At 40.7% G+C, this 26,736-nt stretch overlaps 1 protein-coding gene and 1 pseudogene across 2 annotated transcripts in view; both read left to right on the forward strand.

Moving 5' to 3' along the window:
* GPC3 (glypican 3) overlaps window positions 1-26,736 on the forward strand; it is a 439,048-nt gene that overhangs the window by 81,333 nt on the left and 330,979 nt on the right. The gene's annotated exons all lie outside the window — the stretch shown is intronic.
* On the forward strand, window positions 20,315-20,460 carry LOC126000038 (uncharacterized; annotated as a pseudogene).

Genomic DNA, 26,736 nt, shown 5'->3' on the forward strand with positions numbered 1-26,736 from the left:
CCCTATCAATGCTTTTTCTGTTCCTAGCTTACTGCCTTAGAGCCCAAGTAGACTAGGAACCTTCAGCTGATTTCCAGATGGCTGTAGCCAGTGCACTGGCCTCCTTTTCCAATCTAGAGCCCACAGTGGCAGAGATCAAGCCCTCCATGCTGGGAAGAGAGTTCTTTCTGCCTCTGTCACCATTTACAGTCTCAATTCTCTTTTATTTATAAGACTGTGTTAATAGTTTTGTCTTGTAATTACATCTGGAGACAGGAGACAGTATCTTTTGATAGTTCAAGTCCTAACATATTTAAATTGCCCTCCTAATGCTGTAAAAAAGTCAAATTATATATTCTGGTTTGCACCAGACAGCAAAAAAAATCTGAAGGTGCCATATACTCTGGTATTTAATTCCTTGATGCCATCTGTTTTGGTGTTTTGCCAGCGGACTGTGCACTCCGGCTTTCCCTATTTCCTGGCTGCAAAGGATCGTGGAGAGACATTTCCCTATTGAAAATGTATGAAAAGGCAGACACAGTTTGTAAACATTGCTTTGGAAAGCTAGGCAGAGCAATAAAGTCAAGGACAGGAACCTGATTCAGTAAAGGAAACATTTCATAAGATTGTCATCTACTTTATTTTTAAAGCTGCACTAAGATGTAACGATAAAATGGCCAATGATGCATTTCAGCCAAGTGATATGAACTCTTGCTAAACCAATTAAACTGTCAGTATAGTGCGGTTTCACATTTTCTATAACATACTAGGTCACCTTAGGACACTTAGTCACTTATGACTTTTTACCACTGATGCAAAATCAATTTGGCAATTTATACCCTTACATTTCATTAGGAAAGGAGATTCTTCTCGAAGGAAGCTGCTGGAAAAAAATTCAGAGATTTCTGAAAGCCATTTATTCCTCTCTGGTCTTAGGTAGTCATAAAGGAATAAAACCAAACATGTTATCTGATGTATTGAGACTTGTAGGAGTCTTTGATTTATTTGATTTTTAAAACAGGCACACCAAGGATGTAATTTCTAACCTGGATTCAATTCTGCATGTTCGATAAAATCAGAGATGTTAAAAGTGAGCATTTGGAAGAACTCATTTTGATTCCTAAGCCTTGTTGGGTTTGGAAGATAGTGGTAAAAGGATGCTCTGTTTAAGCAGGGGCAAACTACAGACCCCAGTGCATATGTGTTCAGATCCACACCCTGCAGTGCGCAGGAGCTATTCCTGGCTCTGTGTTCAGGAGTGACTCCTGCCAGTGCTGGGGGCCATATGAAGTGCCAGGGATCGAACTGAGATCCACTAGCTATAGGGCAAACACCTTGACCTGGTACTGTCTCTGGCTCAGGACAGTCTTTTGGGGGGAGTGGCTGGTATTAGACGCATGAAACTTTAATTCTCTATAAGTCAAAGCAGCTTGCTCTTCAGAGTTAATACTATCACATTCTCAACTTATGGTATTAGGATTGTGAATTCCACCACATGATCCAGCTATATCTGAGAGAGAAGTAGGGAAGAAAGAAGAAATGAAAGCTTTTCCATGATTAGTATGAAAAAATTATTATTGAAGTTTCATTTGGAAAATCTTCCTCTCTTGGATGGATGTGATGTTCTTTCTTTCCTTTTTCTTTTTTCTTTGACACTCGGCCATGCTCAGGGCTTATTCCTTGGTCTGCACTTAGGAATCACTCCTGGCAGCGCTCAGATATGGAATGAACTTGGGTTGGCTTCATGCAAAACAAGTGTCCTATCTGCTGAGATGTTAATAACTCATCATAGCAGTGCTCAGGGCTTTCCTACTGGAGTTTCTTGGCTAACCATAAGTTGTGCCAGAAATTCAGTGTCAGCTGCAAGCAAGGCAAACCTCTTGTCCTATCTCTTTGGTTTCTATTATGCCACTTTTGATAATGGCAATGGCAGTCATGAAATACATATGACAGATTCTTGGGTTTAGGTTTTTATTGGCACAGAGCAGGAGAAATGTTCTTTTAAGATCAAACTACAGTAAGTGCATAATTAACATGGACTATATAGGCCTTTGCCTCTGACAGGAATTTAACAAGGGTTTCCTTTAATCCTCCCTGATGACTTTTAATAACACTTGTAAATACATTTTCCTCTTCCTCACTTGAAGCTTAAGTGAGATGTGTGCCTCTGCAAATGAGGGCTGCAGCAATTGTGGGCCACTTAAATGTGAGATTTAGGGCTGGAGTAGTAGAGCTGGTAATGTGTTTGCCTTGCAGAGATAGTAGTAGTGTTTGCCTGGCAAGGAGCTGATGAGGGGGTTCATGCCTAGCACTGCAGAGGGTCCTGAGTCCCACCTGGTGTGAGCTCCTTACTGAGTCAGTTGTATGCCTTGAGCACAGCTGGATGGGACCCAACTCCCAAACAAACGCTACATTGAAAGTTTAGGTTCTCTTGAGAGGTTAAGTCCTAGCTTCCAGGGTGGGTAGGGGCAAACTGCTTGATTCACTTCCATTCTGTTTATCATTAGGCATCTGTTCTTTGCACTGAACCCGAAGACTGAGTACAAGTTAGGTATTTGTCTCCTTCCATTGTCTCAGGCACTATCACTCTCATTGGCATTTTCCTGTATGTTTATATTCGGATTCCAGTTGGAACACCTGAGACTTATTGAATGAAAAGGAAACCTGGAATAGGAAAGGAATAAATAAAGCGAGTCACTTGATCAGTTCTAGCTTGCTGAGAAAAGAATTGGCTCTAGGTTGAACAGACTTGTTCATCTGCCACACTGAAACTCACAACAACCCAGTGACATGGGGAATATTATTCCTGACTTGGGCGACTGAAGGCTGAGGGTCAGGGAAATGCAGCCATTTGCCAACAGCTATACCGGCAAGTTAGAATTTGCTTTCAAGTATAGGTCTTGGACTCTAATTCCAGGAGAATGAGCTAATTCTATTAGTATCATCACTGTTACTTGTTATTGGTATAGTGAAATCTTGATAAGCCAGAGGGGTTAGAATGTAGGTGAAAGAATACTTTTTTTTTAAAGTCAAAAGGGACTAAAGAGAGTATGGCAAGTAAAGTGTACAGCATAAGTTCCTCTGAGCACTGCCAGGAGTGATCCCTGAACACAGAGCTAGTAGCAAGCCCTACGCACAGCCAGGTGTGACCTAAAAACAAAAAAATTACCTAAAAATAAATCCAAATGAGAAATTATATATTCATTGGATAACTGTTAATTTTTTGAAAATTTAAAGATAAATATAGATGTAGAAGAAAATACCATGTTCAATACTAAGACCCAGAGTCACCCATAAAAACTTAGCTCATAGACTTCAAAATTATATATGTATACACATATATACACATAGACACATACATACATATACACATGTGTTTATGAACTTCATAATATTCATTACATTTCACCTTTATTTTGATTTCATTATTTAGGGTTTGGGGCCACACCTAGCATTTCTCCAGGGTCACTTTTAGCAGAGCTCTGGGTATCTTGTGGTACTGAACTTCATGCCAAACATACGCTCCGGCCCTTTGCACTCTCTCTGACTCATCTTGCTTTTTAAACAACCACATGAATATTGTCCCATGTTATTTATTTTTACATAGATATCAATATTATTTTAATGGTGATTTAATACCCTCTTATCTAGCCATGCTATAACACATTTAATATTTCTATGTTGGATAACTTACAGAAAGGCTGTGTTTTTTTCCTGTTTGTTTATTTGGTTGTGCTTTGGGGCCATACAACATGGTGCTCAGGAGTTACTCCTGGCTTTATGCCCAGGGATCATTCTTGGCAATGCTGGGGAGAACATATGGGATTCTGGAGATCAAACCCAGGTTGGTCACATGCAAAGCAAATGCCCTACCTGCTGTGCTATCTCTCCAGCCCCAGTCTTGGTGGGAAAATGTACCTTTGATGTCAAAAATGCCCAGTTTTGGTCCTGGAGTGGTGGCACAAGCGGTAGGGCATTTGCCTTGCACGCGCGCTAACCTAGGATAAATTGCGGTTTGATTCCCCAGTGTCCCATATGGTCTCCCAAGCCAGGAGTGATTTCTGAGCACATAGTCAGGAATAACCCCTAAGCATCACCGGGTGTGCCCCTCCCCCAAATAAATAAAAAGCCCAGGATTGGAACTTGCTAACTGTTCAGGAAAAGCATTTTATTTTGAAACAGCCAGCATTGACTCTAGATCATAATATGGCTCAAGATATGGCTCAAGACTATTTTTCTTTTGGGGGAAGAAGGATGAGGCTACAGTCAGCTATGTCCAGGAGTTGATTTTGACTCTGGGCTCTGATGTGACCCCTAACAATGCTTGGGGGAATCATCTGCAGTGCTGGGAATTGACTCCAGGCTAGCTGCCATCAAGCCAAGAGCCTTAACCTCTGTACTACCGCTCTGGTCCCCAAAATTACATTTTTAAAGCTTTTGCCAAGATATTCACATGTTGGATGTGACACTGAAGTCAGTCCCTCTGACATCTGTAACTAGCAGCATAGGGAAAGAATAGAAGTACAGGAAAAAAAAAGAATAGAAGTACAACGGAAAGGCAAGGAGATTGGTCTCATAAGAAGAATCCTGGGAATTCAACTACTGAAGTCTCAGGTTAAAAGGCAATTATTTCTGTGTAGTTAAAATCATGTCCCTTAAATTTGTCACAGTACAGCCATATAGCCAGGGCATTTCCTTGAGAAGTTTGCAGTGTTTTATAGAGTATTTGAAGATATAAAAAATGTAATTATGAGACAAGATTATCATTTTATAAATGATTGGCAATATATCAGTTTGGTGAAAAAATCACCTATTTTTGCCTCTATTATCTGGTTTCTTTGTGGGATGATAGGATGACATTTAATTTTCATTTCTCTAAATTAAAATGTTCAGATATATATGTATGTATATGCAAATATAGGTATACATACACACAGAGACATATTTTGGTTTCTGGGCATGGGCACAGTGCTACTTAGGGGCTATTCCTGGTTCTGTGCTCAAGATTCATTCATACTAGTAATTGGGGGAATATATATGGTGCTGGAGATTTTATCTGGGATCTGTAAAATCATTATTTTCCATTTTTTGTCTGGGTACAACTGGAGATGCTAAGAGGCAATTTCTGTGTTGGTGTTCTGGGGCCTCTCTTGGTCCCCAGTGTTTTGGGGACCTTGTGGTACTGGAGATAAAGCTTGGTCTCCTGCATAAAAAGTACACTCTAAACCAGGGGTCCTCAAACTTTTTAAACAGGGTGCCAGTTCAGACCATTGGAGGGTCTGACTATAGTAAAAACAAAACTTTTGAATGAAATCTTATGCACACTGCATATATCTTATTTTGCAATGAAGAAACAAAACAGATACAAATACAATATGTGGCCTACGGGCCATAGTTTGAGGACCACTGCACCATTAAGCCATTTACCTCACCCCAAAAGAAAACTTATTTGAAAAATGAGCTAATGAAAAACACTCCATCATTTTCAAATGTTTCAGTTTTTGTAAGTCACCCTTTGGAGGTCAGAGTGATAGTACAATAAGTAGAATGTTTGCCTTACACATGGTGGCCTGGCTTTGATTCCAGGAGTTAAATCCTAAGTGCATTGCCAGGAATAAACCCTGAGCACTGCTAGGAGTGGCCCAATCCCCCCCCCAAAGAGAATGGATAATGTCCAGTCTTCTTGGCATTGTGCTAGTTTGACAGTCTTCACAACAGCTGTGAAAGTACCACAAGAGGAAAATTGGGCTTAAGACCACCCAGATTGCATTGGGGAAAGCCAGGATTTGAACTTGGGTTCTGTTTTTATAGAGTGGACATACAATTGAGGGAAGTTTATTTTTAGGTAATTCCTCCTGCCTCTTCCCCTTTCTTACTGTCGTTCAATACTGGTTGGTTGTCAACCAAGCAATCCAAACTGTCCTGAGACAAGAAAATACAAGTTGGTGGCTGGAATTTAGGCATGGGGTGGGGGCTGCGTGGCCGCTGATGAAACCTGGGAGGTCCTTTGGCGCCAGGGGTTAACCCAGGGCTTCTGGCCCCCTGGGGTTAATAATATCTAACGTCATAGCGCTATTGTGGGGATTAAAGCAGACAATACGCGTGAACGCACAGGGCCTGGGCCAGCTCACTAATGGTAGCTCGTATTATTCCTCTTATTTTGCCCCTTGCTTGTTATAGGGATTAGACGCTTCAAGAAACCTGTGCCAGAACATGTTTGCCCTCCTGAATCCTGTCACATCTTAATAGTCTTCATACATTCCTGACCAGTTGAAATGGCTTTTATTTGAACCCTCAAATAGACAAGCGCTAATCAGCTTTGTGGACCCTATCAGCATTTTTGGCCCCCTCTCTACCCCCTGTCCCAGAAAATGAGTTTGCTTTTCAGGGGTTTATTTATTTACACATTGAAAACAGGGACTTTGTACCTTACAAGGGAAATGGGTAATGGTTGGTTTGCAGGTTTTCTGTTTTCTCTTTTTCTTTTTCTTGAACCCAATTCAATTAGGCCCTCTTTTTTTTTTAATATTTTTACATAAACACTTTAGTTACAAACATGGTTGTAGTTGGGTTTCAGTCATATAAGATGACACCCCCCATCACCAATGTCCCAAATCTCCCTCCTCCCGACCCCACCCACCCCTGTACTCTAGACAGGCTTTCTATTTCCCTCATACATTCTCATTGTTAGGATAGTTCGCAATGCAGTTATTTCTCATCACTCTTTGTGGTGAGGTTCATGAGGTGGGCTGTAACATCCAGCCCTCTGGAGACAACCAAGATGTCCTTCAACAGATAAATGGCTAGGCTCTCTTGTGATGTGAGAAAATCTGGGAATTTGGGGAACAGGAGAACAAAAACACTGCAGGCAGGTCACCAAAGACTTCACGCCCATCTTTAAAAATGTATTAAAGCATCGTGAGTTACAAGGTTAAGGTTTTTGCCTAGTGTTCCAACACCATCCCACCATCAGTTCCAACTTATCTCCATCAGTGTTCCCAGAGTCCCTCCCACACCCCCAGAATGCATCTTGGCTCAGAGCTTCTAGTAGGTAGGCACTCAGTGATCATTTCTGGCATGGCATGGTCCCCGAGCAAGAGAAAAAGAAACCATAGGGGGTGCTGGGGTGTCAAACCTGGATCAATCTCATGCGAGGCCTTATGAGCTGTATTATTTCTCCAATCTCATGCTTTGTATTTTTTATATACCATCTTCTCTAATTTTTTGCCACACTCTCAAATACATTTTTATTGGGAGAACAGTGTGTAGGGGGTGGCTCCTGGATTTCTGTGCTCAAGGACAATGGGAACTGCAGGCATTAAATGCATCTGCTGCATGCACGACAAATGCTTTAACCATCTGTACTAGGGCTCTGCCCTGAGATAGAATGTCTATTTTTACATAAAGAGAAACAAACTTCAGAAAGCGCCACACTCTGGTAGGATGACATTCAGATTCCCTATTATCTACAGCAACCCAAGAGATCCAAAAGAGAATTCATTTATTCTCTGGCTCCCAATTTCCAATTCCTTCTCATTTTAAGGCAGTGTTATTCTCTCTACTTTCTCTCAGATTGCTGATAGACTGCAAGAGTTGACAAGCAGACAGATAAGGGCTTTGGAATAATGCTCATTTCCTCCCCAGTACAGCCACTCCCTGCCTCAAAATTCCCCCCATCCCAATGCAATATAGCTTCATATCTTGAAAATGAAAGCTCACACTAGTCTGGAGATGAGCAATTCTCAAGTCTTAGGAGAGCTGTGGCTTGTAGCTTTCATGTACTGCAGGCTCTGGGCAGCCCAGGATGAAGTTGTCTCCTCCTTAGCCCTGGCTGTGCCTTCCTATCCTCTAGATACAGACCCTCCCTCCAGGCTCTCTCCTCCCGGGGTGGGGGGGCACCGGAGCACTGTGCTGTTCCCAGTGTCCCAACAGTAAGCCAGCCCCTTTTTTTCACTGGAATGAGAAAGCCTGTTGGAATGTGAATGATTTCGCATTGGTCCTCCAATGATAGAGGCACAGCTTTCAAGTCACGCCATTTTTACGCCATTTTTAAAATAGAAAATTGCTTACAAATGTTGGACGTTTGATATTAATAACAGCTGACATCAAATTCACAGCTGATCTGGACATACCAAAGTACTGAGGCAGTGAATTTGCAAAGTACTTTCCCCAGATTCTTAAGTGAGATTCAAATGGCCTTTAGTCTTCTTCCTTTTCTGGTTGCTGTATTTGTCCAATACTCCAAACTCTTGCATGTTATGGAACACATATGTCCGTGTGCTCAGAAGGGACTCATGATTGACCTTTTTTAGTTCTGAGAATCAAATTTGTATCGGCTGTATTGTGAGGCCAGCACTTTATGTTCTGTCCCATTGTAATGGTTCTGCTCCAAACTTGTTTTTTTTTTTCACTTTTAAACTTGATCCAAATGAGGAATCAGATCATTGAGAGCTGCAGATTTTGAAGCCTTTCACACAGTCACCAGATGACTACCTCTTCTCAAGGATTCCCTGCATACCAGACCAAATAAATGATTGATATGGGCTGATCTGACTCTGCTCATGTTCCTGTGTCTGGCTTATTTTTGTCAGTGCCAAAACTTGAAGTCACTGCCATCGGTTTCAATGCAAGCAGAAGGTCAAAGTTCAGTCATATATCCTTTTGGGGATCTCAGGCTAAAAGGAAGTCTATACATTTTGAGAAATTTGGGTCATCCGTTTACTGCATCAGCGGGACCCTTATTGGGATATGGAAGTCTAGAATGGCAGTTGCCTCTATAGTCATATATGTCCTGCCTGGCAGCATTATGTAGAAAGAAAAACATACATCGTCGTTCAGTGAACTGTGTGCTTAATAAGGAAATTAGAAAAAAAATATTTTCTGAGCTACTTAATCACCGTCCTGAATAGAAGATTAAAGACTGCTGTGTTTTCCAGACTTTTTTAGCATAAAAAAGAAGTTGGTTTCTAGTTTGAAATACAGAAGAATAAGCAGATAAGTAGTACAAATACCAAAAATGAGAACATATAAGTGACTGATAGGCACTCATCTGGCAAGACTCTTTACACAGAAGTATATTTGGGAAGACTTTTATGTTGAAAGCATCTTTAGCATTCACATAGGAAAAATTGCAGCATGTATAAATGTAACAGTTTTGCAAAATAACTTGTTTCCTTCTAAAATAATTTTACTATAAATTTGGCAGATAATTTCTACCACTCAATTTCCCCAACCTAAGCAGGATCTCTACCTGTATCTACTTAAACAAATGTGTGTATTTTTTCCCTCTGCATACTGCATATGTATATATTTCATCCATAGCTACTATAATACCTAAACAGGCACTTGAAGTTCAATTAAAATGTGTTGAATGAAATTGTTGCTTTTAGCCAAACAAGGATGAGAAAGTGCTGAATCAGGTAGACTGCTTTTCTATGCGGGGGAAAAAAGTTTTAAAGTTGAAAAATAAAAGTCACTGGGATTCTTACATTGTAAGGAAAGCTTTATTCAAAATCTTTATTTGCCATGTCGCAGCAGGATTCTATTTTCCATTTTGGATAATAGCATGCCAAATATTTTCCTTCTTTTATTTTGCATACTCCAGTGGGTCAAAGGCATCAGGGAGGAGGTGAGGTTGAAAATATTGGCCGATCTCTGGTATATATGATATGTAAAGAAACAAAGCAGCAAGGAGATTTGATAATATCTAATGAAACAAGCCCTTACCCTTTATACCCTTACACCTGACTAGAGAACTGGGGTTACCAAGCATTTGTGGGAGACCATGGGAAGAGAGGAAGTGACATAAGGATAATAGTGGAAGGTCCTTAATACGTAGTCATTACCTCAGTGATGATGAAAACAAAATGGGAAAAATGACTCTTGGAAGGATTACTATCTGGGCATAGCAGGAAATGAAGAACTTTGCATCAGATTCCCTTTTGGCTCAATATTTTCTTGGGTCATTACTACAATTTGTCATTCCTATAAAGAGATGGCCTGTTGTTGGTGAGATTCTAACCAGCAAAGTGTAACCAGCATCCAAGTTTTCTAATGGTATCCTATGCACCTTCAAAATAAACTTATTGAAATCGAATCCAAAACACAGCTAATTTGGGTCACAAATAGAAAATTATTTCAATCAAAAAATATTTTTATTTGGGAGTTTGGGGGGCTACACCCAGCAGTGCTCAGGGGGCTCTTACTGGTTTTATGCTTAAGAATGATCTGTGACAGTTATTTAGGGGACCATATGAGATGCTTAGAACAACGAGGGTTTTGGTTGAAGCAGCTGCAGGCAAGGCAAATGCTTTAACTACATGGCTCTTGAAAAATGATCTTAAAAACCTAATGTTTGTTCAAATTGTGTGAGATCTCTATGAAGATGAGACATATTCCTTTACATATTGATGTGAAACAGTGGTGTAGGTACAAAGTATTTAATTATCCCAGATGAACTGACAATGTAATAGCTAGAGAAGGAACTAGAAGGATCAAGTGAATCCAAACTGGCCAGTTAGAAGTAAAGCAGATAGAATTAAGTTTTTCCATCCTGGAGAAGACTGTGTTTCTATTGCATGGGTATGTCTCTCTTTCTCTCTTCTCATGCTTTTCTAAGTACATTTCTCTAATTAGAGACAATTTCTATTTGATGTTAGGGAGATAATTACAATGGGTAAGATGCTTGCCTTGCATGTGGCCAACCCAGATTCAACCCTTAACAGCCCATAAATTCCGCATAGGCCAACAGAAGTGATTCTGATTTTAGAGCCAGGAATAAGCCCTGAGCATCTCTGGGTGTGCTCCCTGCAAAAAAATACAATAAATACATAAAATAAAAACCAAAAAATCTTTTGTTTCGCTTTTAAAAAAGCAAATGGGATTATATTAGACATACAACTTCCCAAAATCTGCCAGGGGGCTAGGAGAAGATGAACTAGTAATAATCTCCATCACCTCTTAGATACTTTTGGCATTCTATTCTTCCACAGTTTGTCATGCTTACTTTGATCATCTGTTTTTGTGCTGTGGACTGTTGGTTGAGGCTGTTTTAACACAAGGGGACTTCTACCTCTGTCTGCCAGATGAGGTAATAAAATGTTCAGCCCCCCCCCCTTACCAAGTAGTGTGTAAAGCAGACTATCTTCTTAATCTATCACTTCACCAAATCTCTCAGTTTTTAGGATGGAGTTTAGGGCTCAAAGATGGCTGGGACCAGGATGGGGAGGTTCACACTTAGAGAAGGAATGAAGGATGTGGTGGAGGTGAGACACCCTCACTATATAGACAAAATATATATGCCATCATTCATTTTCTGTGAATTATTTTATTTCTTAAAAGCCCATTTCTTAAAGTCTCTGATCCCCAACTTTCAAGGAACTGATATAGAGTGACAAAGGTCACATGATGTTCCTGAAGTCTCAGAGTCAGGCATCATTGGGAGTCCTGATCTGTTGTCCATCAATTTTTTAATAGTCCATGTCCAGTATTCTAGAAAAGGAAAATTTTACTGCTGTTTTCAGTCGAGGGAAAAATTTAGTACAGTATATTTTGAGAGACTAGGACTAGTAGATGATATCAAGGTTTTGCCTCTTTCAAAAGCTAACAAAATCTTTCAAAATCTAACCAACAGGGCCACATCGTACAACAGGTAGAGTGCTTGCCTTGAGAGTGATAAGCCCATGTTAATTCTTGGAATTGATTGCCCTAACCTTAAGCTAACAAAGTTATATATGTTTTTATGATTATGAATATATGAATTTCTCTTAAAGTTTATAGTATATGATTTTTCAACACCTTCCTCAAATGAATTTCAAAATGGACCCCAAAAGAATCCCAAAGCAGAACAAGCATCATATTAAAATATTTATACAGGGAATCTGGGGACATTGATGGTGGGAAATGTGCATTCGTGAAGGCTAGTATAAATTCTATGATTGAAACTCAATCATGATGAGCCATTTGATAACCACGGGGCTTAAATAAAGTGGTTACTACAATATTCATACAAAGGCCTGGAGAGATGGTACAGGGGTTAAGCCACTTGCATGTAGCCTATTCAACTTAAGCCTCTGAATACCTCTAGGAATCATTCCTGAGCACAGAGCCAGGAGTAAGCCTTGAGCATTGCAGGATGTAGCTCCCAATTAAATAAAAATATTTATACTTAAGAAAATAGAAGGTAAGAATATCCCTGAGGGTCAGAATTAACAAAAAGTGGCAGAGATAAAATATTAAATTGCATCAAGTTGTTCATTTCTGGCAAGGTTGCATCAGAACCCTGTGCCAAAGTGTCAGCTCTAAATATAGGATGTCTGGTTTGTAACAAAACATTTGAGAGTCTTCCATAATATCCTGTGCATAAAATTGTGAAATTTGACTGCATAGCTAGTAATTAGGCACATTCACAGCTGGTTGAACAATGGATTCAGTGTCAACGTGGAGTAAAATATTTTTTGATGGGCCGCTAGCCCAGCAGTCATTCATTTCCCAAATGCCAAGCACCTACCATGCAGCATGCCCCTTACCAAGTGACAGGGAGATTGCAAAGGCATGTTGCAAAGCTTTTTCCCCAAAGGTAAAACTTCCCAATCATAATTGATCACCCAGAGTGGCCTCACCCTGCAGATAACACAAAGCTGGGTGTTGTTACTTAATATATAAGATGACAGAATTCAGATTGAAAATGATCTCAACTTGTAGGAACTCTAGGTCGAAGCCTCCAAGATGAAATTTTACAGTGATCGATGTTCCATCTTGAATTTAGGTTTAAAAAATTGCATATGTACAGGATATGAGAGATGTGACTTGGCAGCCGTTTCTGTAAAAAGTTCTTGGGGATTTAGTTGATCACAAGTTTCATATGAGCCAACAATGTGGTGTAGCTTTTTTTTTCCAGCAAAAACAATTTTAGGCTGTATTAGAAGCATGTGTGCTGATCAGACCACATCTGGAGTATTATGTTCAAGTAGAACCACCACATTTTATGAACATCGACAAAGTTGAGTCTATCCAGAAGATAGTGACCAGGATTGAGCGGAAATTCATGTCTCATGAGCCAGGACTGAGTGAAAGAACTGGGGAGATGGAGCTTTTGCTTTAGACGTCAGCTAAGCCCTGGAAGGTTAGGTTCCCTTGTTATTCTCCTGCACCGATGGCAAGCCTAACTTTCCCCACTAGACTAAGAGTTTGTTGGAAAAGGGCCTCATGCAATACTAAAAGAAATTTGCAAGGTGAAACTGGGCAAAACTGATACAGAACTATTGCGCCTGCTATCAATTGTCATTAAATAAAGGAAAGAAATTGGAACTAAAAAGTTCCAAAATATCTGAATACTTCCTCTTTTTTTCTCGTTTTCTTTTGACATCTGTTGGGACTAGAGGCTCTCTCTGTTTGCTTCTACGTGTCTCTCCTTAAGCATGTGAAAAATGAAGCTGGAGAACACAGTGGTAGGGCGTTTGCCTTGCACACAGCCAACCCAGGACGGATGGTGGTTTGATTCCCTGCATCCCATATGCTTCTCCAAGCCTGCCAGGGGCGATTTCTAAGTTCAGAGCTAGGAGTAAACCCATAGCGCTGCTGATTGTGACCACAAAAATAAAGGAGAAAGAAAGATGGAGAGAAAGAAAGATGGAGAGAAAGAAAGATGGAGAGAAAGAAAGAAAGAAAGAAAGAAAGAGAGAGCAAGAAAGAGAGAGCAAGAAAGAAAGAAAGAAAGAAAGAGAAAGATACAGAGAAAGAAAGAAACAAAGAAACAAAGAAAAAAGAAATAGAAAGAAGAAAAGAAAGAGATAAAGAAGAAAGAAGGAAGGAAGAAAGAAAGAAAGAAAGAAAGAAAGAAAGAAAAAGAAAGATACAGAGAAAGAAGAAGGAAAGAAAGAAAGAAAGAAAGAAAGAGAGAGAGAGAGCAAGAAAGAAAGAAAGAAAGAAAGAAAGAAAGAAAGAAAGAAAGAAAGAAAGAAAGAAAAAGAAAAGAAAGATAGAAAAAGAAAGAAAGAAAGAAAGAAAGAAGAAAGAAAGAGAGAAAGAAAGAAAAAGAGAAAGAGAGAAAGAGAGAGAAAGAAAGGAAGGAAGGAAGGAAGAAAAAAGAAAGAAGGAAGGAAGGAAGAAAGAAGAAAGAGAAAGAAGAAAGGAAGGAAGGAAATAAAAAGAAAGAAAAGCATATGAAAAATGAACTCAAGTGTAGGCATTACTATCAAGGAGATCTAACTGAAAACAATAAGATGACATTTACCCGCATATACAGATTAGATAAACAGTATATGAAAATAATAGTCTTTGCCATGGTGATTTAGTCACATACACCAATGCCAAAATTCTGAGTCCAACCCTTGGGGTAACAATTTGACAGTGTGAATTGTCAAGGATCTGGGAAATATTTATCATTTGACCTAATAATTTTACTTCTGGCATTGACTAGGAAGGCCTTCCTGAATACACCAAAAAAGCCTCATGATGTTGTCAGATGACAAAAGAAATGAGAAGAAATGAAACATTTGAACAATAGAGGAACAAATGGTCATATAAGTTGCGATCTCCCCATTTAATAGTACATTTTGAAGCCATTGTAGTTTGTAGTTTCCACAGGATATAGAACTGTGTATAGCATGAGATCACTTTGTAATAATAAATCTTAACATGTACATAAAATATTCTGAGCAGTCTTCGACTCAAATGTCAACAGTAGCTGTTGTTCGGTGTGCAATGATTCTTTGTGCATTTGGTTTCCTATGTGGCATTTCTGCCTTGTTCTTTTAAAAACATTTTAATATAGAAGATGGTTTTATAACAACTTGGGCTGTTATAGCTAGGAATAGACCTAGAGAGTTCAAGTTTCAAAACTCCTGTGTATCACAGGCAATGGCAAGGGAATTCAGAATCTATGAGAGAAAAACCACCCAGCCTCTTCAGCAAGAAAATAATCGATCATAATTTTAAATTTAATTCCATTTCATTCAAAGCACATATATGTAAATATACTTGTTGACTGCTTTTCGATTAAGGGCATGCTAATGAACTCCACCAAGAAAAGATGATACAGTAGATCACAATTGTTTCAATAAAATAAAATTTAAAAACAAAAGAAAGAAAAGATGATACAACCCTTGAATAAAAATAGCCAGATGCCTTCTGCAAATGGAGATGAAAAAGTGCCTTGTAGGGTAACAGGGACTTAGCAAACCTTCAGAAGTGGCTCCTGGAGGTGAAAAGGGAAGAATAGAGCTCGATTGCAAATGGATACGATTGACTGGCTTGATGTATACTGGAAGAACCTTGATACCAGGTATTATCTTGTTAAATCAAAATCTGGTCTAATGGGTATTTAGCTATGAGTCTGAGGTAGCAAAGTTCAAGCTGTCAGACTTTTGTATACTGTAAAAACGCATCCATTAGAAGTAATTTGCACTAACCCATTGACTCCAGTCATTCAATCCAGTCCAGTTTTTTTCTACTAAAATTACTAGTAGCTTTCCCAATATCTATTGTCTAATAAGCAGCTTACCATCTGCAAATAAGGCATGTATGCAAGCACAAATGTGATGCTTGTTTCATTGCGGATAACATCCTAATGTAGCCTGTCCCTTCTTTTGCTAATGAAAGCAGATTCTTGGACATGGGGTCACTGACATTAACATTTTTTCTTTCCCACTTAAAAGGATGCAGACCACAGAAAATGGAATGGTCCTATGTTTTGTCCGTGGTGTTAGGGCAGAGGTCAGCATTTTACCAGGGGTAAAGAATTGATCTGTTTTCACTAAAAACGTTCACAATGTTTAAAGACAAATAGGGTTGAGAAAACTAGAGTTTTTTTCCCTAGGTGTTCCACATTTGAAGATCCTGACCAGGATTTTCAATGATGCTTCACATGTCTGTCTGTCTCTGGAATTAATTTTCTTCTCTCTTTTATGTATCTTGTCTGGTAAAGATACAGAAGACAATACTGTTATAAAGATGAATTTTAAAAAGATGAATATTTGTTATCCAATTTACTTATGTTAGGAAGATTTTATGTTTTCTCTATACCAGGCGTTTCACCTCCAAATCCAACTCAAATAATGGAATGGACTTGGTGTGCATTTTCTTTTCAGATGGCCTTTTTCTTCAGATATTTGCCTTTCTGTATTATCGCAAGAGTGTTTCTTCTCCTCGGATGAGGATTTTTCATTGGGGAGGTGAGTGGAAAGTTACACCCAGCACTGTTAAGGTGCCACTCTTTTTTTTGTTTGTTTGTTTTTGGGTCACACCCAGCAGCTCTCAGGGGTTACTCCTGGCTCTATGCTCAGAAATCGCCCCTGGCAGGCACAGGGAACCATATGGGATGCCGGGATTCGAACCACCGTCCTTCTGCATGAAAGGCAAATGCCTTACCTCCATGCTATCTCTCCGGCCCCTAAGGTGCCACTCTTAATGGTGCTCACCAAAATAGTGCCAGATTTTAGCCAGGCTTGGCTGTGTACAAAGCAACTGTCTTAACTCCTGTATTATCGCTATGGTCCTGGGGTATGTGTTCTTAAATGAGTATCATTGACTAACTTGAAAGAAGGCTGCATACTTCAAAACCTCTTTCACTCCACTGCATTAATTTTATAGTCTCATTAATCTGGCCAGTGTTAATAATTGATCATTGGCCTGCCTATAGCACCATTGGAAACCATAGTTGATTGGGGTTCTGTAATTTACTATTAATAATGGTTTCTTATGCACATCATTCCAATACCACACCTATTATTAGTATACTCACTTTCCTTTCCCAAAGATGCTAGTGCCCCTTTCTCTCAAACCTCCTCACCCAACTCAGTTGTGTGGGCCAGGTTTCCCATTATGTTTCCTTTGGCCCTTTGTTGCTACCTTGCTGTATATCTTTAAGTCCTACATACGAGAAATTATTCTGTGTCTATCTCTCTCCTCTGACTGACTTCACTCAGCATGATATCCTGTAGTTGTATCCATGTTGCTGAAAATTGCACAACTTTGTTCTTTCTTAAAGCAGCCTGGTATTCTACTGTGCATGCCCCTTAACATAAATTCTTGATGCCAACATCTTTAGTTGGGCATTTGGGCTATTTTATATTTTGCTTTTAATCCTAAATTGGGCTGAAGAATGTTCAAGAAAGAGGGATTCTACTCAGAGATGGGAGCTGCACTTGCACTGGATATGGCAAAGTCCATGTATACCCAGCTGTAGGAGACCCAGGCCCTGAAATAGTTTAGAGTTCCTACCCAAAACACCATTGCCAGAGACGAGCACATGTTAGCAATAAGCATGGAGCACTGCGTCTGTATTTAAAACGTTTCTCTTTATCCAGAAGACCTCAGCCTGCAAAGACTTAACCAGGTCAGATGGCCTGGGGATACCAAAGATGCATGTGTGTGCTTTGGAACTGTTTACTTAGCTGAAAAAACCAGATGCACACAAATGAAGGGTTGACTCTCTTTCCAAGGCAATCCAGGCCAGTTGCTTAGTGACAACTCATCACCAGGTGAGTCCAGGAGATGATGATCAGCTTCTCAGGGCTCTGGTCCAGCAGGAAAAGGGTGCAGGTTCTCGAGCTGGCCTTAGTGGTGGGGTGGATTTTAGTGGAGCCCATATAAATGCTCCATCTGCAGATTTTTTTCTTTTTGCCCTCTGAGAAGTGGCGGTGCCCTGACCTGCTCACATAAACTCCTCCCCCAAACAGGCTTGTGCACTTAGCAGTAATAGATTGAACCATCAACTCCTTAAAGCACACCTGGTTGATAATTAGCTCAATCACATTGTGTTTCGGTCATTACCCTTGGATTTCCCAAGGATGAGCTTAATTCATCTCCCACATTAAAGTGAGTGCCTGCATGACCAAAACTCAACTGCATACAATTTCTGTCTCTATTATGTCAATTTAATGCTGTGGTAGTTTTATTGCAAAATAGGTATTGGGTTACAATTTGCCACCCAAATACCTCGCATAGAAATTGTTAATGGAGGTGGTAAAAAAAAATCAGCGGTGGCAGGAGGCTGCCTTTTTTCTACCCAGGGGCTCATCAGAAAGGCAGGCAGAAGAAAGGAGGTGAAGTCAGCTCACAGAATGTAGAGGTGATAGGATCAACCATTGTTTATTCAGAGACAATTCATTCTAGCTTTATAGCTAATGAACTTATTGATGAGAGAGTTTGCTCCCGTTGCTGAGATTTTACAGAGCTTAGTTTGTGTTTAAGGCACACTTCTTTAGCCTCTGACCCTCTGCCTGGTAGCGTGGGATACACCGGGGCTGCCTAGGCTGTGTTGCTAAAGTTGAAAAGGAAAAGGACACCTTTATTAGATCAGATTACCAGCCAGATGCCTGGGATGCTCAAAGCAAATCACTGGTGGCTATAGAAAAAGAGAAAAGTACAGAACTTGCCCCGTCTAGGAAAGGTGCCAGGTGTCTCTAGTAAGGCAACCCAATTCCAGAAGGCTATAAAAATATCCCCCAAGTAGAAGGCTCTAATTTCCCAATAAATCCAACAACCAGCTAATGAAAAATGCTAGGAGGGAATGTTCATCCTCCATTTTCCACCTGTCTCTGTGAATACTCACTGTTTACAAATGGAAGGCTACAAGTGAGTAGCCTTGTTCATGTCCCAATGAAGATGGCCATTGCTTCCTTTTCAAAACAGCCTTGAGAGATGAATGCCCAATGTGGGGCCAATGAGATAGGACAGGATATAAAGCCCTTGCCTTGCCAATGACTTATCCTAGGTTAATCCCATGCACTGCAGAGGAATCCTCCAAGCACTGCTAGGGTCATTCATGAGCACAGAGTTAGGAATATTTCTTGACCCAACGTATCTCCCCCCACCACACACACACACACACACACACACACACACACACACACACAAGAAATGGCATATGTGGTTGCCTGATAGTCTTTCTTGGATGGCAGTGTTCATTTGAGGTTGCTATGACATGAGGCTTCACAGTTCTTTTCTGCCCCGGGACTTTCTGGCACCATTTAGAAGAGAGACTACCTCCTTGCTTCCTTATTCAGGCTTTCAGCTTTCATTTGCATTGCCAAAAACGCATTGGAAAGCCTTGCTGCCCGGATTTCTGCCATAGGCAGGATAGCACCGAAGTTTGGCATGCAAAAAGCTTAGATCAGTTTGAGAAAAACAAAGTGTCGGGGGCAAGTATTTAGGGGCTTTTTCTGGCTGTGCGCACAGAAGTCACCATGGGTGGTGCTTAAGGGAACCTATCTGGTATTAGTGATCTAACTGGGGTCAGTCACTTGTAAGGGAAGAGCCTTCCCTCTTATCATATGTCCAGCCTGAGATAGCAATTTGTTTGGTTTGAGCCACACCTGATAGTGCTCATGAGCTATTCCTGGCTCTGCATTCAAGGATCTGTCTTGGCAGGTTCCATTCACTACATAGGATGCTGGGAATTGAATCTGGGTCAGTTCCATGTAAGTTAAGTGCCCTATCAGCTGTACTTTCATCTTTTCTGTCTCCCAAAACAACCACTGAAGTAGTCAGTTGTCAGGCAAGCAAAAACTTAGGTGAGAGTATTAAGATTATCCTAAACATGACAGCCAGTATTCACAGAAAAAGTTAGAGAGAGAATAGAAGATTTGGAGTTCAAAGACTGTGAACCTAGAAGCTGAGCTCCAGAGGCACATGCAGGAGCAGGACTATTTATTAGTCTTGACCACGAGTTCTTCTGAAGACAGTGAGGTCCTGTGTGTGAAAATGCCTGGGACTTACTGAGTGTTAGTTCAGTAAATGCAACTTCAATTTAATTTTTGTATCCAGACTTATGAGATTTATTGCTATAGATAGATGCAGGAAATGGACTTTTACAGGAAGATAAAAAGGATGCCAAGGAAGACCAAGTTCCTTGATATAGCTTTGCTCACCAAAGACTTTTTCTCATTGCAATATTCTTTTTCCTTTGTTTTGGGGCCACACCCAGTTGTGCTCAGGGACTATTCCTGGCATTGTACTCAGTAATTACTCCTGGTGGGCATGAAGGACCAAATAGGATGTGGGGAATTGAACCCAGGTCTGCTGCATGCAAGGCAAATACCCTACCCACTATGCTCTCTCTCCAGCCTCCCAATAAATTTTTAAATTATTTGTGTTTTTTGTTGTTTTATTTTTGTTTTTTGTTTTGTTTTGTTTTGTTTTTGTCACACCCAGTGATGTTCAAGGGTTACTCCTGACTATGCGCTCAGAAATCACTCCTGGCTTGGGGAACATATGGGACACTGGTTGACTGAACCACGGTTCATCTAGATTAGCCAATAGTACTCACTAGTAGGGCTCTTCCACTAAGAAGTCAAATGTTCTTTCTAGGGTTCAGCCATGTAAAGACCAGGTTATCACTTCTTGGCCTTTTGGCTAAGATCAAGTGTAGTGAAGAACAGGTTTTGCTTTTTGAAAATCCTGATTCTATTCTGATACCTCCCCTAAAATTGCTTTTCTAGGTTGTAGTTTCTTTTGTTTTTTTGGGGGGGGGCAACAACCCACAATGCTTGGGAGTCACTTCTGTGACTCAGGGAACTATGCAGTGCCAGGGTTCAAACCCATGTCATCCACATGCTAAACATTCACAGCAACCCTTTAACCTGTCTGTCTGAGCCTGGTTATACTTCCTTTTATTTACAAGCAAGCCAGACTAGAGAAGCATTTTTATTCTTTTTTTCCTATCCCAAATTTATGGTGACAGTTGGCTTTGGAGTTGTCATTAATTGCAACAGAAACTCTATATGTGGAATGAAAAATTATAGAACATACTACTGAGTCCCAAAGTTCAGAAGTATAGCAATTCCAGAAATTTCTCTTTGCAATATGGTCATCAGGTGGTTTGATTGATTGAACAATTGCCTTTATCTTCACTTGTTTGATTTGGGGGCCAAACTTAGTGCTCATGAGTTATTGCTAGCACAGTAAATGCAGATTGCTCACTGCTCAGAGGACCATGTAGTCCTGGAGATCCCTTATGATAAACATAGTTCCCATTTCTTTTTCTTTTTTTATTTTTTTAAATTTTGGGCCATACCCGGTGATGCTCAGGGGTTACTCCTGGCTATGCACTCAGAAATTGCTCCTGGCTTGGGAGACCATATGGGACTCCAGCGGATCGAACCACAGTTAGTCCTAGGTCAGACACGGCGTGCACGGCAAATATCTTACCTCTGTGCCACCGCTCCAGCCCCAATAGGTCCCATTTCTTAGAACTATGTCCCCAGCCCCCAGAGATTGCTATTATTCATGCCTCTATATGTGAGCATATGTTTGGTTTTAGGGCTTTTCTGATATAGATGTTCGTAGGTAAATTGTTGTGTCTTACTATAAAGAGAATTCTGAATTTGGGCTTGGAGAGATATTACAGTGGATCAGGTACTTCCCTTGTATGTAGTTGTCTAGTTTGGTTCCTCGCACCACCCAAGGTTCTCCAAGTCCTAACAGGAGTGATCCATGAGCACAGAGCCAGGAGGAAACCCTGACTACAGAGCCTGGAGTAAGCCCTGAGCATCTTGATGTGTTCTCAAAGACCCTCCTTCAAATTATAAATTTTCTTACACATGATCATAAAGATCACAAACTGGAACCCTAATTATGTATGTATGTATGTATGTATGTATGTATGTATGTATGTATGTATGGTTTTGGGGTCACACCCAGAAGCACTCAGGTGCCACTCCCAGCTCTGCGCTCAGAAATTGCTCATGGCAGGCTCGGGGGACCATGTGGGATGCCGGCAATCGAACCACTGTCTGTCCTAGATAAGCTGCATACAAGGCAAATGCCTGACCATTGTGCTATCTCCCCAACCCTTGGGACCCTAATTATTATTTGAGTGTTTGTTAACTTTGTTCCATCAAAACTGGTTTGTAATATGCTGGATAGAGGAGAGTACAGCAGGTATGGTGCTTGCCTTGTACTGCACACAGCCAACCTTGGTTTGATGCCAGTTCTGTATATGGTCTAACCACCTCTAGAAATCACTCCTGAGTGCAGAGTCAGAATACCACAGAGTACCACCTTAATCATTATCAATCCTGAGCTCTAACAAATAGGGGTCATTTTTAGCAGGGGTTTGGATTACACCCAGCAGTGGTACTCAGGGGTACTCCTGGCTCTGTACTCGGAGGTCACTTCTGTTTGTGTGGCCACATATTTGAAGCAAGCCAAGTGCCCCCCCCAGTACTTTCTCTGATCAATGATCAATGATTTTTGCGGTGTAAAATGGTTGACTACCACCACTCAAACATGTCTATTGTAGCCTTGCAAAATTTCTGTCATAAGAAATGGCAAGAAGAGTTTGAATCCCAATATAGAAGAACAAGTTAAAAGAATGCAAACGTTCTTAGCTTGGAAAATTCGATTCTCAGAGGACTGTACAGGCTCTTGCACAAATATAAAGCTTTCTCCAGTCAAAGCAGAATTAAACTCATCTCTTTGTGGTTTGGGTGTGGTTAGTGGTAGGGTAAGCTCAATGGAGGAGAACCGGAGGGGAATTTAGTTTTTTCAAGCCAAGCAATAACTTTCTAGCAATAATTGCTGCCCAGAGAGAGCCTCGGCTTCCCTCAAAAGGAAGCAAAATTCTCTGCACCAATTCCCAGTCACAGTCCAAGTTGGAACAAAAAAAATTACTCTCTGCAAAAAACTCTGTGGTTTGGTGAGATCTCCGCTCCACAAGGAACATTTCCAGGGCCCACACCATGTCTCAGAAAATGTCTGTTGATTGACTGAAAAGATGTTTGCATGGAACCACTCTTTTCCTAACACCCCCCTGTAAATTGCTTTCTGGGTGTGTCCAGCCAGTGTCCCCCCTTTTTTTTTTGCCAGGTGTTTCTAGGCAACTCAATCCATTAACAAATTGTCATTGCTGGAGTACTGAAACACTTCCAAACAAAACGTCCCTTGGGACTGGATGTGGCTGCAAAACATGCTTGTGATATTGGGTAAATAGTCACAGTTACAGGCATGGAAGGGAACACAAAAATGACTACAAAGCCTGAAATGGTTTTCACATATTTGGATGGAGAAAATGCTTATGTGGAAATGTAGATGAATTGTTGAATTATTTCCTCATTATGATCAACTCATATAGGTGTGGGGGAGAGACCATTAGACTGTTTCTGGATGGATTTGTTGTACCAGAGTAAGAGACCAGAAATTATAAAACCGTAATATGGAAATATTTTCTTTTTCTTTTTTTGAACTATAACTGAGGGTGCTCAGAGGCTGTGCTCAGGGTGCTAGGGATTGAACTGGTGTTGGCAGGATACCAGGCCTTACCTATTCTACTAACTCCCTTATCTATATTGACTCTTTAAAAATGACCAGTCCTTGAAGAGATGAGTATTGGAACATTGTATGACTGAAACTCAACTATCAACAATTTTTTTTTGGTTTTTGGGTCACACCCAAAAAGGGGTTACTCCTGGCTCTTCATTCAGAAATCGCTCCTGGCAGGCTCGGGGGACCACATGGGCTGCCGGGATTAGAACCACCGTCCTTCTGCATGCAAGGCAAATGTCTTACCTCCATGCTATCTCTCCGGCCCAACTATCAACAATTTTTAATGCTATTTCTCATGGTAATTTAATTACAATAATTAAATAATTAAAAATAATGTCCTCATTATGTCATAAAGAAATCCTAAAGAAATGAATATAGACAACAAAATTCCCTATTCAATATAAATATTCTAAATTTTCTCCTGTTAACTAGAAGGATGTGTGTGTGTGTGTGTGTGTGTGTTATTTTTTATGGTATTTTCTAGTTTCCTGAGGGTTAACTTATTTGGGCTGGGGAAAATGTCTTCTTTCCACGAGGCCACTATAGGAGATTGAACACCTGCCTTTTAGCATACTCTTGGTTGACTAATAACTAGTTTTTAAAAATAAATTACATTAAACAATGCCTTAGAAAAATAGAGGATATAGCTAAGTCACGTAGAAAAAGACAGTCTTTTCAGATCTCTTACAGATAATGTGAGAACCTCAGAAACCATTAAGAAAGGCATGTTGGCATGATAGATAATAGATGATTTTCTTGTTCTGTTTTAATTTGGGGCCTAAAATGGGCAGTGTTCCCAGGGCTACTCTTGGCTTGGTATTTGGGGGTCACTCCCAGCTGTGCTTGGGGGACCAGGTGGTGCAGAATGTAGGCCTCTTGCATACAAACCATATGCTCAGTCTGCTGAGTTGTCTCTCTCTCCAGTGCCTGGTGGTTTTTTTTCCACTCAGCCCTGAGAAATATTCCTGGATACTACTTAGAAAAGTAATTAAATGTGCCTATTTCCTATTTGGTTACTTTTGACTGGTCTCTTTGTGGCTTTTCATGAACTGAGCCTGCACCCTGCTGGCAAAGATGTTCCCGCCAATCAGTTGGTGGGTACCTTGCCTGTTTGCCTTTATTGAGCACTCTGAGGTATGCAGACTTCTTCACAAGGACTTGTGAAGCATTTCTCCTCAAGAATTTATAGAGGCAGCTCTGGATGGTTGTTTATCTTACCAAATAACTCCTCCTCTTCAGCTTTACCTGGGGCCAGAGGATGTATCCATAGAAATACTACTTTGAGCCACCCTTTGGTGAAGGAAAAAAAAAGCAATCCAAGCATCCTGTTTGGACAGATTGGAAGCTGTGACATTAGACCTTCATGGTATGCAGACTGGCTTTCATCACTCTCCCACCCCCATTCAGCAGGGTCAAAGGTCTCAGGAAGGTATTTGACTTGTGACTCAAACTTGCCCTCACTGCTGAGCCATGATGGGCCTTTTGCTTGAACCACTTAGGAGGTGCCCATGGGAGCCGCATACCAGAGAGAAGGAAAGGCGCAAAAATGAGTTCATTGCAGCATTTGAAATGACAGGGCACCCCAGGAGGCAAACAGTCTCCTCTGAGCTCTTTCTCCAGATAGTCAAGTTCTGCTTGGAAAATAAAATGGTGCTTGGTTCTGAGACAGGAGTTAGCTCTCAGAAATAAAAACTGTGGAATTTGTCTTAGATGAGAAGACTCTTCGAGGCAAGTGCTAATGTCCTTTTTGCTATTTTTGGGACTTTCCCCACAATTGATTCTCAGGCAGGAAGACCAGGGTTTCCACGAAAGAGCCTGAAGATGTGGGGCTGCTTGGAACCTGTGGTGGTGGGAATTCCCAGGCTGTCCTGGTAGTGCTGAGGTGCCTCCAGGCTACCCCTAGCGATTCTCTGGGGTCCTCATGATGCCAAGAATAAAATTCAGGTTAGGCACTTTCCAAGCATGAACCTTAATCACCATATTAGCTCCTGGCCCTCATTTTGCCATTTTGTTTTTATTTTGGGCCATACCTGGTGGTGCTCAGGGGTTACTCCTGGATCTGCGCTCAGGAGACCATATAGGATGCTGAAGATGGAACCTGAGGTGGCAGTGTGCAAGGCAAGCACCCTATCTGTTGTGCTATTGCTCGAGCCCTGATGTAAACTCAAGGCTTTTTTTGGGGGGGAGGGTAGGGTGGGTCATGCTCGACGACAGTCGGGGATACTTCTAACTCTGTACTTAGAAATTACTAAGAAATTAACATGTGGGATTCTGGAGATTGAACCTGCGTCAACTGCATGCAAAGCAAACGCCCTTCTAGTTGTGCCATTGCTCTGTCCTCTCATTTTTCCATTTTTTAGTCTAGAATTGACATTTTGTGGAATGTCCCTAGAATAATGTCCATTGGCTAATGGATAATTTTGATGTTCCAAAAGTGTGTGTGCTTGTGTTCTCCAAAGAGGCATTCTATTCTTTCTGCATTTATCAGATATGAGTAGTAAAGCCACAGGTTTCTGTGATATTAGACATTTTTATGGCTAGGTAAAGTCTAAGTGATTACCAACAAAACTAGCTAGGTAATGTCTGTGGGTCTTGTCTAACTTTTCTAAAATATTCTCTTTTGGGGTATTTTGGGTCACACCTGGTGTTGCTCTGGACTTACTGCTGGCTCTTAGCTCAGGGATTACTCCTGGTGGGCTTTGAGGACCATATTGGATGGCAGGATAGAATCCTGGTCAGACTTCCTTGTGCAAGGCACTACCACTTTACTATCACTCTGACCCCGGAAAGATACAGTTTATATCAATTTGTGGGTTGTTTCCATTGCTACACTCTCAGGAATGTATCCTGAGAAAAGAACCAACTAGCTGCATATATAAGGGGTTTGTTAGAAAACTATTCACTGTGACATTATAAACGTGAAAAACTGGAGAGAACCCAAGTTTCTAAGAAGAAGGGACTAGTTCAATTTTTATATGGATTGATGCAGTAAAGGCCCTAAAATGGTTTGGTAAATGAATGTACAATCATATAGGAAAATGCTCGCAGCTTGTTAAGTGACAAAATAGCACATAAAATAGGATCTCCTCAGGGCTGGAGAGATAGCATGGAGGTAAGGCGCTTGCCTATCATGCAGAAGAACTGTGGTTTGAATCCTGGCATCCCATATGGTCTCTGGAGTGCTGCTACGAGTGACCCAAAAACAAAACCAAACAAAAAAAAACCCAAAAATAGGATCTCCTCTGGGAAGTTGCAGTTAGGCCACACAAGGTGGTGTTCAGGGCTTATTCCTGACTCTGTGCTCAGGATCGACCCTTGGTTGGTGCTGGAACCATATGCAGTGCTGGGTTGGCTACATGCAAGGCCAGAACCTTCATCTCTGTACTATCTCCCTGGCTCTTGATTGCATTTGGGTCAAATTATATTTCATATATTTAGGTGGAATCATAGCAAAAATGTTAGTTCTCCATGGTAAGATTATGTGTGGAATTC

Source organism: Suncus etruscus, chromosome X, assembly GCF_024139225.1.
Source record: "Suncus etruscus isolate mSunEtr1 chromosome X, mSunEtr1.pri.cur, whole genome shotgun sequence".
Classification (NCBI taxonomy): Eukaryota; Metazoa; Chordata; class Mammalia; order Eulipotyphla; family Soricidae; genus Suncus; species Suncus etruscus.